General features: G+C 45.9%; 1 pseudogene; it reads right to left on the reverse strand.

The window, feature by feature from the left end:
• The window catches only part of LOC100398588 (uncharacterized), a 52540-nt pseudogene that overhangs the window by 19573 nt on the left and 16475 nt on the right, over positions 1-16492 (reverse strand).

The following is a 16492-nucleotide window of genomic DNA, read 5'->3' on the forward strand; positions in this document are numbered from 1 at the left end:
TCTGTGGGCAACAAAGATCAGTCTGGAAATGCAGCTCTGACTCACCGTTTGCGGATTCAACGCGAGCTCCAATCCTGGGTTGTTCTCACAGTGCCATCTCGAGTCCTCTCCCCGATATACCGTCTTTTAAAAAATATTAAAATGCTATTTTTAGTTGGGTATAAAAAATATACATACTCTGTTTTTGAAACACTATATGTAATTAAAATCACTCAAAATACTCTTTTATAAAAATATACAATGTTCATTTATAGTCTCTCTTAAAGTATATACACCGTCTAGATGTAGTGTTATAAAAAATATTAAAGAGGACTCAAAATAGTGCTGTGAGAACAACCCAGGATTGGAGCTCTCCTTGAGTCCACGGAGAGTTAAGTCGGAGCTGCATTTCCAGACTGATCTTTGTTGCCCACAGAACGGGGAAATTCCCAAGTATAAAAAAGACACTGGATGCCTGGCAGTACCTCTGCCTGGTGAAGCCAGCAGACGGGGTGGTGGCGGCCGGCCCTACCCATCGCTCCACACAGGGCATGCTTGTTTGGGTGCCCTGTTGAACTGGCAACCTGAGACTTGAGAGGGCTGGACTTGAGACTGAATGAACTTGGACAGTGGGCCCGCCCAGGGGATTGCAGGGACAGAGCGTTTGGGCTAGCCCAGTGGGACGAACAAAACCGCGATTTCAAACGATCCCCGTGCATTCAGTCTGCGACGCTCTGTGGGGGAGGGATGTCCACCATTACCAAGGCAACCCGCCCCAACTGAGATACACGCCCACTGCTGATGCAGCCAGCCGTTGCTGAGGCAACCCGTCACTACTGAGATACACGCCCACTGCTGACGCAGCCTGCTGTTGCCGAGGCAACCCGCTACAACCAAGAGACTCCACCTCAGGGTGTGGCGGAGGCCACAGCAGAACAGCAGAACCTGCCCCAACAGGGCGAGCCTCACAAGAGCAGGGTGGAGCCTCGACAGGCAAACAGTGGCTAGTCTGCCTCCTAGCTGGGCAGGACACCTCAATGAACATCCAAAAATAAAGCCCGAACCCCCCAACACAGAGCAATTGAGAAAAAAGGGTTTTTTAATGAGCTCTGTTGCAGCAGAATCAAACATAGCAGCCTAACAGCCCTGAATGAACAACAGAGATCACAGCTCAGCAATTGAGCTCCTATAAAGTACAGACTGTCTCCTCAAGCAGCTCCCTGACCCCTCTATATCCAAAAGACTGACATTTGGCAGGCATCATCCTGGGACAAAGATAGTAGAAAAAGAAACGGGTAGCATCCCTCACTGTGCCACAGCTGCTAGAGGTGCACCCCGGACAAGCAGGGCCTGGAGTGGACCTCAGCAGTCGTACAGCGAAGGGGCTAGACTGGTAGAAGGAAAACCAAGTAACAGAAATACTTCATCATCAACAATCTGGGTGTCCACTCAGAGACCCAATCAAAAAGTTAGCAAGTACGCAGACGACAAGCGGACAAATCCACAAAGATGGGAAGAAACCAGCTCAAAAAGGAGGAAAACACCCGAAACCAGAACACCTCGCCTCCTAGAAAGGACCAAAACTCCTCACCATCAAGGGAACAAAGCTGGACGGAGAATGACTGTGACGAAATGACGGAATTAGACTTCAGAAGATGGATAATGAGAAACTTTTGTGAGCTAAAAGATCATGTATTAAATCAATGCAAAGAAACTAAGGAACTTGAAAAAAGATATGGGGAAATGATAACAAGAACGGATAACTTAGAGAGGAATATGAATGAATTAAAGTAGCTGAAAAACACAATACGAGAACTTTGCAAAGCATGCACAAGTTTCAATAGCCGAATTGACCAAGCAGAAGAAAGAATATCTGAAGTCGAAGACCAACTCAATGAAATAAAACGAGAAACCAGGACTAGAGAAAAAAGCGCAAAAAGGAATGAACAAAGTCTCCAAGAAATGTGAGACTATGTGAAAAGACCTAACCTACGTTTGATAGCTGTACCAGAAGGAGACGAAGAGAATGAATCCAAGCTGGAAAATACTCTTCAGGACATCATCCGGGAATATTTCCTCCACCTAGCAAGACAGGCCAACACTCAAATACAGAAAATACAGAGAACACCACAAAGATATTGCACAAGAAGGGCAACCCCAAGGCACATAACTGTCAGATTCAACAAGGTTGAAATAAAGGAGAAAATACTAAAGGCAGCCAGAGAGAAAGGTTGGGTCACCCACAAAGGGAAGCCCATCAGACTCACAGCAGATCTCTCGGCAGAAACACTACAAGCCAGAAGAGAGTGGGGGCCAATATTCAACATTCTTAAAGAAAAAAACTTTCAATGCAGAATTTCATATCCAGCCAAACTGAGCTTCAGAAGTGAAGGAGAAATAAAATCCTTTGCAAACATGCAAGTACTCAGAGATTTTGTCACCACCAGCCCTGCTTTAAAAGAGTTCCTGAAAGAGGCATTACACATAGAAAGGAACAACCAATACCAGCCATTCCTAAATCACACTAAATGCAAAAGAGCATCAACATAATGAAGAATCTACAACAACTAACAGGGAAAACAGCCACTTAGCATCAACATGGCAGTATCAAATTCACACATAACAATATTAACCCTAAATGTAAATGGACTAAATGCACTAATCAAAAGACACAGACTGGCAAATTGGATAAAAATCCAAAAACCTTCAGTTTGTTGTATCGAGGAAACCCATCTCACACGCAAGGATATAAAAAGCCTCAAAATAAAGGGATGGAGGAAGATTTACCAAGCAAATGGAGAGCAAAAACGCAGGAGTTGCAATTCTCATCTCTGATAAAATAGACTTTAAAGCAACAAAGATCAAAAGAGACAAGGAAAGGCCATTACATAATGGTAAAAGGATCGATACAACAAGAAGAGCTAACGATCCTGAACATATATGGACCCAATGCAGGAGCACCCAGATACATAAGGCAAGTTCTTAATGACTTACAAAGAGACTTAGACTCCCACACAATAATAATGGGAGACTTTAACACTCCACTGTCAATACTAGACAGATCAACGAGACAGAAAATCAACAAGGATATCCAGGGCTTGAACTCAGACCTGGAGCAAGCAAACCTGATAGACATTTACAGAACTCTCCACCCCAAATCCACAGAATATACATTCTTCTCAGCACCACATCACACCTACTCTAAAATTGACCACATAATTGGAAGTAAAGCACTGCTCAACAAATGCAAAACAACTGAAATCATAACAAACAGCCTCTCAGACCATAGTGCAATCAAGTTAGAACTCAGAATACAGAAACCAACCCAGAATCGCACAGCTTCATGGAAACTGAACAACTGGCTCTGGAATATTGACTGGGTAAACAATGAAATGAAGACAGAAATAAAGAAGTTCTTCGAAATCAATGAGAACGCAGATACAACATGCCAGAACCTCTGGGACACATTTAAAGCAGTCTCTAGAGGAAAGTATATAGCAATAAGTGCCCATATGAGGAGAATGGAGAGATCCAAAATTGACACCCTATCATCAAAATTGAAAGAGCTAGAGGAGCAAGATCAAAAAAAACTCAAAACCCAGCAGAAGACAAGAAATAACTAAGATCAGAGCTGAACTGAAGATTGAGACACGAAAATCCCTTCAAAAAATCAATAAATCCAAGAGCTGGTTTTTTGAAAAGATCAACAAAATAGACAGACCACTAGCCAGATTGATTAAAAATAAAAGAGAGAACAACAAAATAGATGCAATAAAAAATGATAAAGGGGAAACCACCACAGACTCCACAGAAATTCAAGCCATCATCAGAGAATATTACAAACAACTCTATGCACATAAACTGGTAAACCTGGAAGAAATGGATAAATTCCTGGACTCCTGTGTCCTCCCATGCTTAAACCAGGAGGAAGCTGAAACTATGAATAGACCAATAACAAGGTCAGAAGTCGAGGCAGCAATTAAGAGCCTACCACTCAGAAAACGCCCAGGTCCAGAGGGATTCACAGCCGAATTCTACCAGACACACAAAGAGGAGCTGGTACCATTCCTTCTGAAACTATTTCAAACAATCCAAAAAGAGGGAATCCTTCCCAAATTATTTTATGAGACCAACATCATCCTGATACCAAAACCCGGCAGAGACCCAACAAGAAAAGAAAACTTCAGGCCAATATCCCTGATGAACATAGATGCAAAAATCTTCAATAAAATATTGGCAAGCCGATTGCAACAGCAAATCAAAAAACTTATTCATCATGATCAAGTAGGATTCATCATGGGGATGCAAGGCTGGTTCAACATAGGCAAGTCTATCAACATAATTCACCACATAAACAGAAACAAAAACAAAAACCACATGATTATCTCAATTGATGCAGAGAAGGCATTTGACAAAATTCAACAGCCCTTTATGGTAAAAACCCTCAATATACTCGGTATCGATGGAACGTATCTCAAAGTAATAAAAGCTATTTACGACAAACCAACAACCAATATCATACTGAATGGGCAAAAAATGGATGCATTCTGTTTGGAATCTGGCAGTAGACAAGGATGCCCTCTTTCATCACTCCTATTCAATATAGTACTCATTAGGAGATTTAAATAAACTCTTCCTGCCTCATGCTCATTACTCCCCATGTTTGCCCAAAAGAAATCAGGCCCAAGTTAAAGCTGCTTCTCCAGAAACATATCCTTGATTTCCCTTCCCCTGGGAGGTGGCATGAGACAAATATCTCATTTACTTGGTTAGACTGCAAGTACCTGGAAGGCAGGCTCCATGTTCAACTGAGCCCAGCACTTGCAGCCTCTAACTTCCCACCACATAGAGCTCCTAGCACCATGACCTGAAAAGAATACACTCTCAGCAAGGACTTGTGAATGAGTGAGGGAATCAATGCAGGCTTGAGGGATTCTGTTTGGTGGTTCTGGCATAGCCCAAGCCCAGTTATTTGCTAAGAACCTTATGTTAACCCTTCAAACACATTAGGTTGATATCGAAGTTTCACACAGTCATCTCATGGTGATTCTTGCAATGAACTTCGTTTGGACCAATAGTAATCTAGAAAGTGTATCTATATCTCTTTCAGTGTGCGCCACTTGAAAAATGCCCATCGATGATAGACTGGACAGGGAAAATGTGAAACATATACACCATGGAATACTATGCAGTCATAAAAAAAGATGAGTTTGTGTCCTTTGTAGGGACATGGATCAACCTGGAAACCATCATTCTCAGCACACTGACACAAGAACAGAAAATCAAACACCACATGTTCTCACTCATAGGTGGGTGCTGAACAGTGAGAACACATGGACATAGGGAGGGGAGCATCACACACTGGGGTCTGTCAGGGGAAACAGGGGAGAGACAGCAGGGGATGGGGAGTTGGGGAGAGATAGCATGGGGAGTAATGCCAGATAGGCATTTCTGGGCAGAAAGGCAGCAAATCACACTGCCATGTGTGTACCTATGAAACAATCTTGCATGCTCTTCACATGTACCCCAAAACCTAAAATGCAACAAAAAATTTTTAAAAATTTAAAAAAAGAAAAATATTAACCAAGCAATTCTTTCCCTTGTTCAAGCTAAGTTATTTCATTTAACAGCATCTATAGCTGTCAGAACTTTGGCAGACTTTGTGAAAAGCATCGTTTTAACTGTCTGAATTAAATATTAATCACATAAGTCTTCCTTTGTTTTGCTTTTACTACTTAAACTCCCTACTGATAAAGAAAAAGCTCTGGGTTTTTTTCTGGGTTATTTTTGTTTGTTTGTTTTGTTTTTGAGACAGGGTCTCTTTGTCACCCAGGCTGGAGTACAATAACAGTCATGTCGCACTGCAGTCTCCACCTCCTGGGCTCAAGCAGTTCTCCCACCTCAGCCTCCCCGGTAGTTGGGACTACAGGTGTGCACCAGTACACCCAGCTCATTTTAAAAATTTTTAGTAGCTACTCAGTATTGCTATGTTACCCAGGCTGGTCTGGAACTTCTGAGCTTGAGAGTCTTCTGCCTTGGCCTCCCAAAGTGCTGGGATTACAGACGTGAGCCACTGTGCCTGGCTCTGTTGTTTTTTGTTTACTTATTTTTTAGATCATTGGGGTCTTTTCCTCATAATCCAAAGAAAATGCAGTTATTGCATTTGCTATGAGATAAAATACCTGTACTTAAAAATTACATTTTATGGCCGGGCGCAGTGGCTCACGCCTATAATCCCAGCACTTTGGGAGGCTGAGGTGGATGGATCACGAGGTCAATATATCAAGACCACACTGGTCAACATGGTGAAACCCCATCTCTACTAAAAATACAGAAAAATTAGCTGGGCATGGTGGCACATACCTGCAGTCCCAGCTACTTGGGAGGCTGAGGCAGGAGAATTGCTCGAACCTAGGAGGCAGAGGTTGCGGTGAGCCGAGATCACGCCATTGCACTCCAGCCTGGGTAACAAGAGCAAAACTCCATTTCAAAAAGAAAAAAAAGAGAAAAAATTACATTTTACAATGACTCTTCAAACAACCTCCACCACTCCTCCCCCGCAATACTATTGGAGCTGGAAGTGGGGGTGACCCTCTTGATCATCTTTGCCTCAATTTACATGATAAATTACCAAACTTTTGGAGTTTTCTTTAAAAAAAAAAGGCAGTTCCAAAGACCTAACACAGAGTTACCCAAGGAATTTCCTTCTCTGGATCTGCTTGTCCAGGAGTTGAAATTTTCATTAGGTTCATCGGGCAGGCAGTTCAGCAACTGGACTGCAGTGCCCTTAAACCCAAGGAGACTGCCAGCTTCTTTCTTGAAAACCCTTCTGCATACAGTATCTCCTTTTCCTCAATAGTTTGCCCCTTTTTGTCTTTTGAAAAGTAAGTTCATTTGTTCATGCCATCCTCAGTGGAAGTAAAGAACACTTATTGAGCCTCCAGCTTCATTGTCGGCTTGTAATGCACTATTCACCAAAGTGGGGGTTCTTATTTCTGAAGAGGGGCTTCCTCACCCACCTTGCCCCATTGGATAACTTAGAGTTTGGTACAAGCCTTGCAAATCATGTAATACCAGCCCCTCATTGTAGCAGCTAGCAAATGGAGGCCCGGAAAGATCCACTCATGTGCCCCCTGCACAACACTGCTTACCAGGAGCCAAGTGCAACCTGGAACACAGGCCTTCTGGCCACGAGTCCTGTGTTCTTTCTTACCTACCCTGGTGCTTACAGCTCTCCTGGGAGTAAAGTGGCAATAGTGTTGCTGAGTGTCAGGCAAGAATCAGGTCCTCTACACCCTTGCTACTCAGAGTGCATGCCACGGACCATCAGCATCTGCCCCACTGGAAATGAGTTAGAAATGTAGAGTGCCAGGCCTCCCCTGAGACCGGCTATGGGAGACCGGCTATATCAGACTCTGCCCTTTAACCATATCCCCAGGAGACTCACAGGCACATTGAAGTTTGAGAAGTGTTGCTCCACAGCAGGAAAAAAAAAAGATGCATCTTCACTTTCTGAGTTAAGCTCAGGCCAAGTCCTGAGCTCATGTCACCTCCCATGGCAGATAATGCTGAAGGATGCACTGGTGATCTGACCCCAATGGACTTGTCAACTCTAAACACCAAGGCCAACTGGGTAATCTCCAGAATAGAATCACTGGAGCCCAGTGGATGCCTTATGTAATCTATACAATGCATTTGTCAGTTTTATTTTGTTTCCTTGCTGAAATTCTGATTTACTTACGGACTACTGAGGGGTAAAATGGGGGAAAGGTTGAGAATAAAACTATTTCTTTATGAAAGATCAAAGATATCCTCCCTCACTTTTTGTCCTAAGTGTTTTCCCACAAGAATTGTGGGTAAAGGAACACAGCGTGTACTCCATGCCTTGATTAAGAATGCAGGTACGGGAGTCAGGCTTCCCGGGAGCATGGCAGAGCTCTGCTTGCTACCATCTGTGTGACCTGGACAACTCGACATTTGTGTCCCAGTTTTCTCCACCTTCAAAATGGGAACAAAAGTGACACTTATTTCATAGGCTTATGATACGGATAAAATGGTAATGACCAAGCCTGGCATACAGCAAGTGCTTACTCACTATGAGCTACTGTCATTATACATATCCTGTGTGTGTGTCACTTAAAACCCCTGTGGCCTCCAGAATAGTTTCTTCTTGTGATTAACCCAGATCATAATCAACAGCCAATCAACATAAAGAAACCAATAATGGGCTGGGCGTGGTGGCTCACACCTGTAATCCCAGCACTTTGGGAGGCCGAGGCAGGAGACCCTTTTGAACCCAGAAGTTCCAGACCAGTCTGAGCAACATGGTGAAACTCAGTCTCTACCAAAAGTACAAAAATTAGCCAGGTGTGGTGGCGTGCACCTGTAATCCCAGATACTTGGGAGGCTGAAGTGGGAGGACAGCTTGAGCCTGGGAGGCGAAGATTGCAGTGAACTAAGATCATGCCATGTGCTGCAGGCTAGGTGACAGAGGGAGACCCCATCTCAAAGATGAAAAAGTAAAGAAAAGAAACCAATGTGCAGCCGGGCTCAGTGGCTCACATCTGTAATCCCAGTGGTTCAGGAGGCCAAGGTGGGAGGATTGCTTGAGGCCAGCATTTCAAGACCAGCCTAGGCAACATAGCAAGACCTCATTTCTACAGAAAAAGAGACAGAGAAACTAATACACATAAAACGCAGACATTGAGAAAAATCACCCTACCAAAAAATGTGTGAATTCTGGGTTTGAGCAAACACATGCACCCACCTGCCACCACACCTGGCTAATATTTTTATTTTTAGTAGAGATGGGATTTTACCATGTTGGCCAGGCTGAGTTTGATCTCCTGACCTCAGGTGATCTACCCACTTCAGCCTGCCAAAGTGCTGGGATTACAGGTGTGAGCCAATGTGCTCAGCCTTGAAACAGAATTTGTTTTCCTACTGGGGGCAGTGATGGACAAAGCAGCTGGAAGCATTGGATCCCTAGACAGTGGGTTTTGTTTTGGGGAGGGGAGCGAGTGCAAATACCTTCTGCTCAAATCTGCCCATGGTTGACCCTGTAGCCTTTGGCCTTGGCTTCCCATAGTCCCTGATTCCTGCCTGGATACTTGCATTGATACTAGTATCCGTATGCAGCAAAGCAAAGGAGCAGGTCTCCTGAGGGAGACTGGTTCTCTAACAAAGAACCCGGGAATGCAGCAAGGTGTTGGAAGCTGGGTTCCGATCTCTGAGGCTGGTCTGGAAGTCTGGATCTTGATTTTCCTCAGAAATCCAGAGTGGACGTGCCAGTTTCCAGGACATACAGCAACTCTCTTCTATTACACTTGGGAGAAACTCGATGACATGTATGGAATTTTTTCTCCATGGAATGTAAGTGGAACGGTGTGTCACTGGTTAGAGGTCAGAATTTGCTGTGGGATAATGGATCTTTGTGCCTAATGGGAAATGCCACAAGGGTGGGGATGGGGTGATCCCATTAGTCATATAATTATACTTCTGGATGGAGAGCTTTGGTTCAGGAATCCAAAGCGAAAGGAAAAGCAAAACTGACTCAGTGGAGTAGGAGATGGTACTGGAGGAGGCCCTGGCAGTCCAGCTGTTCAACAGATGTGCTCAGCTGGTTCCTGGACTGGCTGAAGGGCAGGCTGCTCCATAGCCCCTTTGAGCTTTCTTCCCAGACCTGTTTGAACCAGTGGCTTCCCTCCTGCCTTCTTTATGAAGATTCTAGAGAAGATACGAGAGACTGGAGTGTGGGGCCAGTGCCTAGGACTTTTCCAAGAAGAAGGTTTGATCTCTGTCCTGCCCTTCTGTCCCCGGTCAAGGGCAGTGTTAAATCAAGTTTGGCCTAAAGCTGTCTCCCTGCATATTTTAAGTTCAACCTAAAGGTTTCTGCATAAATGGTGAACCATAACAAGTGGAGGTATAAACAGGCTGTAGCCTACATTAGTGCCAATCAATCGCCAAGCTTTGGTCAATCAAATGTAGCCAACTGTTCACACTGTGTTGAAATACGGCTGTTTCTGTACTTCACTTCCGTTTCCTGTACATCACCTTCCTTTTTCTATCCATAAATCTTCCACCACGGGGCTTTGCTGCAGTCTGAGAGCCTACTCTGACAGGGGAGGCTGCGTGATTCATTGCTAAATTAAGGTCTTTTAAATTTAATTCAGCTAAAGTGTTTCTTTTAATAGCAGATTTCAGGGTTTTGGCCTCATGGTCTCCAAGCAAAGGTCTGTGGTCAAAAAGCATCACTAGGGGCACCATGTTATAAAAAGAAATATGCTCTGAGAAAGGGATGAATGGATAACAAATGAATGAAACCTGAAACAAGCAGGTCTCACACATCTCATTTCCAGGGGTCTCATGGTTGGGAACTGAAATTCCTAAAACAGGCCGTTTCCAGGCAAACTGGAGATGGCAGAACTTGCTAGTACAATAAGCAGAGCCTGCCCTGTATCCACTCCTGACAGATGTTCCTTTTCCAGACCTTGAGATCCAGCCTTCCCCTAATAAGGGCAGCGGACCACTCACTGAGGTGCTAACTAGTTTCATGCTCCCCACACCCTCCTCTGCCAGCTCTTTCTTTCTTTCCTAACTTCCTTTTTTCCTTCTTTCCTTTCTTTTCTTCCTTCCTTCTTTCCTTTCTTTCTCTTTCTTTCTTTTTTTCTTTCTTTCGTTTTTTTTTTAATGTAGTCTTGCTTTGTCACCCAGGCTGGAGTGCAGTGGTGCAATCTCAGCTTACTGCGACCTCCACCTCCTGGGTTCATGCAGTTTTCCTGCCTCAGCCTCTTGAGTAGCTGGGATTACAGGCACGTGCCACCATACCCAGGCTGGAGTACAAGTGGCACCATCTCTGTTCACTCAGTGGTTCTAAGGACCTCTCAGATCAGCTGTGGGTACTGAGCAATTGGCTGACAGGGTGGGGAAGCAGGTCAGCTCCAGGCTCTAAAAAGCCCTCTGGAGCAAGCTTGAGTGCCTGCTTCACCCAAATCCTTCTGCTGCCTCTGCAGGGGACTGGATTTTTCACCACCCTGGACAAGCTAGATGTAGGGTCCCTGCTGGCCTCGGACTGTGGTGCCCTCTGACCATAGCTAGGCTCTGTGTCCTGGGACTCCAGGGTGGCCAACCCAGGACTGAGGGAAGCCCCAGGATACCAGTATTTCAGTTTTAAAACCAGGTAAGTGTCACGGAAACAGGGACTAGTTCGTCACCTGATCTTGCTCTTGGTTCATTATCTCACCCATCCCTGGCTTCCAGAGGATGTTCGAAAGTCATCTATCTCACACCGGAGTTTGGAAATGGGATAGGAGAATCCCTCTCCTTTTTCCACAATGACCCAGATGGGACAAAAATTCTATGATCTCCCTGGGAATCTAGAAAGAGAAGAGGGTCAGGGCTGGGACTTGCCAAGTGGTCAAGTGGAAACACATTTGACTCAATGGGTTTACTCCATCTCTGTGGCTACATTCCTGGTAAATCAACAGCCATTGAATGTTTCTCAGATTTTCCAGCCAAGCCTGGTCTCAGCACCAGGGACCGACCAGAAGAGGAGAGACCTGGAGCTCGTCTCCCTGGTCCTCTAACATTGGAATCTGACAACACCAAGACCAACCATTTTGGAGTGAAGTTAGAGTACCTGCAATCTAAATTGGCAGTCTAACTGGGAGGAGCAGAGAGGGAGTGGCCTGCAGCAAAGCCCCAAATTGTGTAAATTTCAGGCTCCAGGAAGCCTGGGTCTGCCCTAGAGAGGAGGCTCCTCACCCATCACACTTAGTAAAGAGCCCCCAGGGATTCCTGCTAGCAACACTCCAGGCTATTTGGCAGCTACTGACCTCCTTCCTCTAAATCACTCCAGGACTGCCCAGGCATCTGCAACAAAATGGGGCCCAGGCAATGGCCTAGATTTGCCTGGATTGTTGAAAGAGCTTCGCTGAGCTGTTGTATAGAACTTTGCCAGGCATTCAGTTTGACTTTCACAGCCCCTTGTGAAGTAGTGAGTAAAGCAAAAGCTAATTAAGCCACTTAATTTAGAATTGAAAGGAGGTTTAAGATTCCACCTGGAGGAAGTGGTTCCAGGGTGGAGAGGACTGTATATTTCACACAGTATGTGTTACTTCCCTGAAACTTTCCCTGCCATCTTGGTTATACCACAGCATGTTAGCATTTATGCCCTTCATCGTGAATAGCTTGCGTATCTGTGTGTCTAAGCAAATTCATTTCTTAGCTTTATTGAGCATGACTGCATGTCAGGGGCACAAGCTGGGCACTTCCAATAGACAATACATACCATTTACGCCTTCCAAACCCATGGGAGGCAGGTACTATTATTATGCTCACTTTAGGGATGGAGAAAAACAAAAATTAGAATATATTTTGTTGGCCAGACATGGTGGCTCACATCTGTAATCCCAGCACTTCGGGAGGCTGAGGTCAGGGGTTCGAGACCAGCCTGGCCAACATGGTGAAACCCCGTCTCTACTAAAAATACAAAAGTAGCCAGATGTGGTAGTGGGTGCCTGTAATCCCAGCTACTCAGGAGGCTGAGGCAGGAGAATCATTTGAACCCAGTAGGTGGAAATTGCAGTGAGCGGAGATGGTGCCAATTGTACTCCAGCATGGGCGACAGAGTGACTCATCTCAAAATAATAATAATAATATATTTTGTCATGAGCTGTGTGGGAGTAGGACTTGAATCTTGAGCCTGACCTTGACTGGCTCTGTCAGGCCTCTCTCTCTCTCTGTCCAGAGACACATAAATGTACATGAAAATATTTCATATGTGTATGTCATGCCACTTATTAGGGGCAAGGATTGTATGGTACAACATTTCTTTAAAATCTCAGAATGCTATACATAACATTCTACAGATTTTACAAATAATAATAAGAAAACAGAGGCAGGTCCAGAATCACACAGTAAGTTAATAGAAAACATTCCACCTAGAATTGCTGCCTTGGGAATTCAATGTCCATAGAGCTATGGGGTTGGGCGCCAGTTCAGGCCACCAGGTGAACAAATTAATGAAAGAATCAGAATGAATGTATGTGTGAAGAGTGAGTAATACGGGTGAGCTGGTTTGAGATCATCACAGTCAGATCCGGCAACAAAAGGTGTCACTGAGCTCCTAAGTGGTGTCAGATTAACCTCCAGGTTCCCTCAATGCCAAGTTAACTGCCAAGGATCCCGCCCATGTCTTGTCACGCGCTTCTCCCCTCTGGACCCTTTTTCTCTTGTTGAGGGGATTCTGGGGTTGTATTTACCACCTCTTCAAAAGGAATCAAAGGAAAACAAAACACACAATAATCTCAAAATGGCAAAGATGTTTTCTCCCTTTATGCTCCCCACCTGCAACACAAAAGCATATCCCAAGCACTATTTGGAGCCAGATACTGTATGACTCAGCTTGCCTTGCTCCCACGGGCTTTACTGGAGCAAGCTTGAGGAGGAGTTAAGGGTAAAAATGCAGTAGCAGATAAAGCTTACCTGTAGATGAGAATTTTCTACCATAGCATGTGAATGGACTGCCCTCTTAGGAGCTCAGAAGTGAAGACAGGAAGCCAGAACCAAGCGCAACTTTCCCATTCCTCCCAGTCCCAGCTGCATGCGTGCCAGGCGATAACCTTGCTACTCACATCTGCCTCGTTCCAGAGCCCTGGGATGCAGAAGGACTCCAGCAGGTCACTACAACACAGCAGCAGGATCCGCAGCTCTGAGGAGGGGAAGGAAAGTTTGCAAAGGGAGTAAATGGAGGCCTGGGAAGCATTCGACACTCAGCCTTCTTCCCCTGGTGCATACATAACTCTCGCACCTTTGGGGCTGTGGGGCCAGGTTCTCCCAGCTGACCCTGCACCAGGGCGTATGCAGTGCAGCAACCCCTGCTTCCCTTTCCCCCGGGCTCATTTCCCCAGCACCCTCATTCCCTGCAGCAGGAATTACTCATGAAAGAAGAGAAGGTCATAGAGGGTGACCAACTGCTCTGGCTTTCCCAGGATGTGGATCTTTCAGGGCTAAGCCAGGATGGTTCGTTACTGCGACAGTGGCTGAGCCAGCGACGTGCCGTGTCTAAGGTCTGACGTCCCCTTTCTTTCTCCCTGTCAAGCTCGAACGTCAACGGAGTTTGGATTCTCTGCTACTGTGCATCGTCTGGACTTTGTCTCCCTGACATGGCAGGGGTGTGAGGGAACATGGAGTGTACCTGGAGGTAGCTGAGTATATCAAATCCATCACATGGCCACTGTCCCAAGCAAAGGGCTCGAGAGCAAGGCTGAGGCCCCTCACAGTGCCCGTACTTTTCCTGGCACCCAGGCGTGCTTCCTGCTTGCCAGTTTTTCTTTCCTCATTAAGCCCACGCTGAATTATCCCAGTGAGGCCCACTGTTGTTTAAACGAGGCAGCGAGTGGATTCACTTAATAAACTAAGCAGGGGGAAACAGCATTCTGAGAACACCATGAGGAGCATCCTTGCCCAGGAGGTGGCTCAGGGTGGAGCACCGTGAGGCTTTCAGCCATCCCAGGCCCTCCCAGCTGGTGGGTGTGTCGTCTGAAACAGCAAGGCAGCCCTGCACTGAGGTCACCACCAGCTTTCCACAGACAGCTGCCAGCACAGGCCCTGCCGCCCTGAGGCCAAGGGGAGAGATGAGAGAAGCTGTGGGTGGCCCTGCCTGCCTGAGACCCTGAGGAGGACTTTCAGGTGGGAAGCGGTCCTGTGCTATGAAAGGAGTTTCTAGGTGGGACTCCTGAAGCAGGCAGGAGGCTGCCGGGCCAAAGGTGGGCAATGCCAGCGTCTCATGGTCCCTGGGACAGGGCAGCCCTCTCACCTCAGGGAGCCAACTGAGGGCTGGGATGGTGACGATGAAATATTCCTGCAGCCTGTCTCCTCTCCTCTCCATCACACCTTAGTCTAATGATCTGTTTGTGCGCAGGGGTTTTGCTTTTTCTTTATAGCCCCAGGGTCTGGCAGAGTCACTGGCTTACAGTAGGTGCTCAGATATGTTGAATGGGTCAGTCAACTGATGAGCTGACAGCAGAGGTCCTCCAGGCTGCCTTCCGGGCAATTTGGGATGGCTGTGCTGGCTATCAGAGCCTCTGCTCTTGCAGCATGGGGTCATTGGGGAAAAAGTTGGCCTGAGTCAGTGGCGCCTCTGTGTTGCACCATGGGACTTCCGACCCAATTCCCCAGCAGTGGAGAGGAAGCACACTTGCTATGTCTGACAGGAGCCAGGCTGGGCTTATTTCTGGGAGCCACCCAGGCTTCTAGGTCAGTTTTCTGTTGAAAGGGCACGCCTCTGTAATTCTGGCTACATAAAAGTCCAGTTAGATCAAGCTTGTCCAATCCGTGGCTCGTAGGCCACATGTAGTCCAGGGTGGCTCTGAATGCAGCCTAAAATAAATTAGTAAACGTTTATTTATTTATTTATTTATTTATTTATTTATTTATTTATTTATTTTTGGAGACAGAGTCTTGCTCTGTCACCCAGGCTAGAGTGCAGTGGCGTAATCGTGGCTCACTGCAAACTTTGCCTCCTAGGTTAAAGCAATTCTCTTGCCTCAGCCTCCCGAGTAACTGGGATTATAGGCGTGCACCACCACACCTGGCTAATTTTTGTATTTTTAGTACAGAAGAGGTTTCACCAAGTTGGCCAGGCTGGTCTCAAACTCCTGACCTCAAGTGATCCACCCACTGTGCCCTCCCAAAGTGCTGGGATTATAGTTATATGCCACCATACCCAGCGTGTAAACTTTTCTTAAAATATTATGAGATTATTTTGGCGATTTTTCTTTTTGAGACGGAATCTCACTCTGTAGCCAGGCTGGAGGGCTGTGGCCGTATCTCGGCTCACTGCAACCTCCACCTCCCAGGTTCAATTAATTCTCCTGCCTCAGCCTCCCAAGTAGCTGAGACTACAGGCACGCACCACCACACTCGGCTAATTTTTGTATTTTTAGTAGAGACAGGGTTTCACTGTGTTGCAGGATGATCTTGATTTCTCGCTACATGACCCACCCACCTAGGCCTCCCAAAGTGCTGAGATTACAGGTGTGAGCCACTGCTTCCGGCTTTTATTTTTATTTTTTATTTTTAGCTCATCAGCTATTGTCAGTGTTAATGTATTTTATGTGTGGCCCAAGATAATTCTTCTTCTTCCAGTGTCACCCAGGAAAGCCAAAAGATTGGACAGTCCTGTATTAGATGGTCACGTCAATAAGGCCCGTGCTGGCCCTCAGCTTTCCCTATATCAGTGGTTCTCAGCTGAGGGCAATTTTGCAATTGCCAAGGGACACTGGGCAATGTCTGGACACTTTTGGGTGTTAGGACTCGAGGGGGAGGGCACCATGCTACTGGCATCTAGTGGGTAGAGGCTAGGAGCAATGCTAAACATCATGCAATGCACAGGAATGTGCCCCCTACCCCTAACACAGAATTATCTGTTCCCAAATGTCAATTAGTGCCAAGGTTAAAAATCCCTGCTTACAGCCATGAAAATGAATATCTTTCCTATTCCCAAGCCAGG

This window comes from Callithrix jacchus, chromosome 11 (assembly GCF_049354715.1).
Source record: "Callithrix jacchus isolate 240 chromosome 11, calJac240_pri, whole genome shotgun sequence".
Lineage (NCBI taxonomy): Eukaryota > Metazoa > Chordata > Mammalia > Primates > Cebidae > Callithrix > Callithrix jacchus.